Here is a 4,349-nt window from a genome sequence, read left to right as displayed (position 1 = left end):
TTATCCCCACTCTTTGCTTTCTGTCTGTCAACCAATTTCCTATCCATGTCAGTACCCTACCCCCAATACCATGTGCCCTAATTTTGCCCACTAATCTCCTATGTGGGACCTTGTCGAAGGCTTTCTGAAAGTCGAGGTACACCACATCCACTGACTCCCCCCTGTCAATTTTCCTAGTTACATCCTCAAAAAATTCCAGTAGATTTGTCAAGCATGATTTCCCTTTCGTAAATCCATGCTGACTCGGAATGATCCCGTTACTGCTATCCAAATGCTCAGCAATTTCGTCTTTTATAATTGACTCCAGCATCTTCCCCACCACTGATGTCAGACTAACTGGTCTATAGTTACCCGTTTTCACTCTCCCTCCTTTCTTAAAAAGTGGGATAACATTTGCTATCCTCCAATCCACAGGAACTGATCCTGAATCTATAGAACATTGAAAAATGATCTCCAATGCTTCCACTATTTCTAGAGCCACCTCCTTAAGTACCCTGGGATGCAGGCCATCAGGCCCTGGGGATTTATCAGCCTTCAGTCCCATCAGTCTACCCAAAACCATTTCCTGCCTAATGTGGATTTCCTTCAGTTCCTCCATCACCCAAGGTTCTCCGGCCCCTAGAACATTTGGGAGATTGTGTGTATCTTCCTCAGTGAAGACAGATCCAAAGTAACGGTTTAACTCGTCTGCCATTTCTTTGTTCCCCATAATAAATTCCCCTGCTTCTGTCTTCAAGGGACCCACATTTGCCTTGACTATTTTTTTCCTCTTCACGTACCTAAAAAAACTTTTGCTATCCTCCTTTATATTATTGGCTAGTTTACCCTCGTACCTCATCTTTTCTCCCCGTATTGCCTTTTTAGTTAACTTTTGTTGCTCTTTAAAAGAGTCCCAATCCTCTGTCTTCCCACTCTTCTTTGCTATGTTATACTTCCTCTCCTTAATTTTTATGCTGTCCCTGACTTCCCTTGTCAGCCACAGGTGTATCTTACTCCCCTTAGAGTCTTTCCACCTCTTTGGAATAAATTGATCCTGCAACCTCTGCATTATTCCCAGGAATACCTGCCATTGCTGTTCTACCGTCTTCCCTGCTAGGGCCTCCTTCCAGTCAATTTTGGCCAGCTCCTGCCTCATGCCTCTGTAATCCCCTTTGCTATACTGTAATACCGACACTTCCGATTCTCCCTTCTGCCTTTCCATTTGCAGAGTAAAACTTATCATGTTGTGATCACTGCCTCCTAATGGCTCTTTTACCTCTAGTCCCCTTATCAGATCAGGATCATTACACAACACTAAATCCAGAATTGCCTTCTCCCTGGTAGGCTCCAGTACAAGCTGTTCTAAGAATCCATCTCGAAGGCACTCTATAAACTCTCTTTCCTGGGGTCCATTTCCAACCTGATTTTCCCAGTCTACCTGCATGTTGAAATCTCCCATAACCACCGTAGCATTACATTTTTGACACGCCAATTTTATCTCCTGATTCAACTTGCACCTTATGTCGAGGCTACTGTTTGGGGGCCTATAGATAACTCCCATTAGGGTCTTTTTACCCTTACAATTTCTTATTTCTATCCATACTGATTCAACATCTCCTGATTCTATGTCACCCCTTGCAAGGGAATGTATATCATTCCTTACCATCAGAGCAACCCCACCCCCTCTGCCCACCTGTCTGTCTTTTCTATACCTTGTGTACCCCTGAATATTCAGTTCCCAGCCCTGGTCCTCTTGTAGCCATGTCTCAGTGATCCCTACAACATCATACTTGCCCATGACTAACTGAGCCTCAAGCTCATCCACTTTATTTTTTATACTACGCGCATTTAAGTACAACACTTTAACTTCTGTATTTACCTCCCCTCTCACATCGGTCACAATTGGCCCTGCCCTTCATTTATTTTCCCCTCTAGAACTTCTGTTCCCATTCTTCCGAGAGTCTTTTGCAATATCTCCTGTATTCCCTTTTACCTCATCTTCATATTCACAATTTGTTAACCCCTCCCCCCCACTACTTAGTTTAAAGCCACAGGTGTCGCACTAGCAAACCTGCCTGCCAGAATGTTTGTCCCCCTGCTGTTAAGATGTAACCCTTCCCTTTTGTACAAGTCACCCCTAGCCCAGAAGAGATCCCAGTGGTCCAGAAATCTAAATCCTTGCTGTAGTATCCAAACGATTACCCATCTTGCCGACTGATAATTCAACACAGTGCGTTGCAAATGACACAAATTACACAGTCGCGTTCCAAACGTCACAAATCTTAATACCCCCCACAACACTTCACACAAGCTCACACACCTCACAACACTTTCATACACACAATCGGACCCAATCTTACAGCGACTGTAACCCATGCTTTCAGGACTGAAACCTGAACAAAGTCCACACTTTCAGGACTGAAGCCTGAACAGCGTCCGCACTTTCAGGACTGAAACCTGACCTGTGCCCCACTCTCTCAGGACTGAAACCTGACCCAGTGGTATTGATATCAATATCATTTAATTATAGTCGATTTCCAGTGATACCAATCACTGACCAAAATATCTGCCGCTTCCAGTATTCACCAGACTGACCTGATTTCGTCAAGATATCACACAAGAGTTAGCGAATGGCCAATTCGTCATCAGACGACAGATCAGAGGAAACCGATGCAGTAAAACAAACCACTTGCATCGGGGGCCCAATTCCTCTCTCTGCCTCCGAGACTTCTCAGCTCTTTGGCCGCGAACTCGTGGTAATTATCTTTTAAAATCCCATCGCTGCCACCAAAATGTTAAATCAAGTTCTTTACCTTCAGTCTGAATAATCACACGTGATACTGGATCAGCACATCAGATTTATTCCACCATGGGGTTCTTCCCCAAGAGCATCTCCAGACTCAATACTAGTGTCTGAAAAGATCTCAACTCAGGGGAGGGGAAGAACAACTTCTCCACGATTGTTTACTTTTTATACAGAAAAAGAGAGGTGTGACAAAAAGAAATCAAGGACCAATTACACATCTAATACAATTCCCATGGTTACAGAGAAGACAAAATCATTGATACAGGTCACATGCTCAAAAACCAAACCATTAATATAAGTCACATGTTTTTAGAGAAACGCATCAATTTACCTAGAGTGGATTTAAAACTTTTCCTACTTTCACACGCACCCAAATAAGGAGTTGTTACTAAGAAATAAACTTTCTTATCTCTATAGACGAGCAATCTCGTAGCTGCATGACCTTGCTTTACTGTTTCAATACACAGCACTCGCAGTCAGACAGAGTAGTGGGAGAGGACAATAGCCCATCTCTTCTGTACACTCCTTATCATTCGTAAAGGGACAAACACATTCTGTTCCCAAGGATAACATTTCTGCCACAAGCATCCATCTTACTGCTTTCCACTAAACTAAGCATTCATTTTATATTAGCTAAAACAACAAAATAAACCATCTCTACTACAACAAAATATAATATCATATCATATCATCATATATATACAGCCGGAAACAGGCCTTTTCGGCCCTCCAAGTCCGTGCCGCCCAGCGATCCCCGTACAGTAACACTATCCTACACCCACTAGGGACAATTTTTACATTTACCCAGTCAATATCTCTAATTGACTATATCAGCTAATAGCATAGATTCTCAGCGGTAACCCACTTGGTGCGGTTGGTTCAGTTTGGTGTCCTGCGGCACAGGGCTTTGTGGCAAAGGCAGCACAAACATCAGGGTAGTCGTGTGCTACGTACAGCAAATTATCTACTTGCCAATTTTACTTCAAAATCACTTTCCATATCAATGACTGAACCACACTTTAACCAGAAATATTCATTAACACTTACTTATGATATTGCAATTCCTTGTTTATTCTTTACATTTTTCTTGTTACTGTCTTGCAGACTTTTCATGTGCTATTTATGTATGATTTACATTTGTGTGTGTTGATCTTGGTCTATGTGCCTGTCATCCTGCTGCAAACAAGATTTCATTTGTACCTGTCTGTCAACAATAAACTTGATTTGACTTAAATTAAATAACATTATCATCACGTGGATTTCCAATGTATTCGGAGAAATTTTACATTATTTGTGACTTTATTGTATGGACACAGCTAATGAACAGTTGAAGAGAAGTTACATGCAAATAAGTAGCTGCAGGCAATTTAACGTTGTCGGCTGAGCCATTCATTTATATGTCGGTGACCTTGTCGAGGATTATCTCAATGTATTGAATACAATTATTTACATTTTTAAAAAGTAAAAATTGAACGATGATGTTATACTTCAAGATTTGATGACAGAAAGAAATGCAGAAATTAATTAAGAAGGTTCTGGAGTGTGCAATGTATTCAGAATTGTG

The sequence above is a fragment of the Rhinoraja longicauda genome, unplaced genomic scaffold (assembly GCF_053455715.1).
Source record: "Rhinoraja longicauda isolate Sanriku21f unplaced genomic scaffold, sRhiLon1.1 Scf000511, whole genome shotgun sequence".
NCBI classification, from domain to species: Eukaryota; Metazoa; Chordata; class Chondrichthyes; order Rajiformes; family Arhynchobatidae; genus Rhinoraja; species Rhinoraja longicauda.
The sequence above is the reverse complement of the archived record's forward strand: the minus strand, read 5'-3'. Positions refer to the sequence as shown.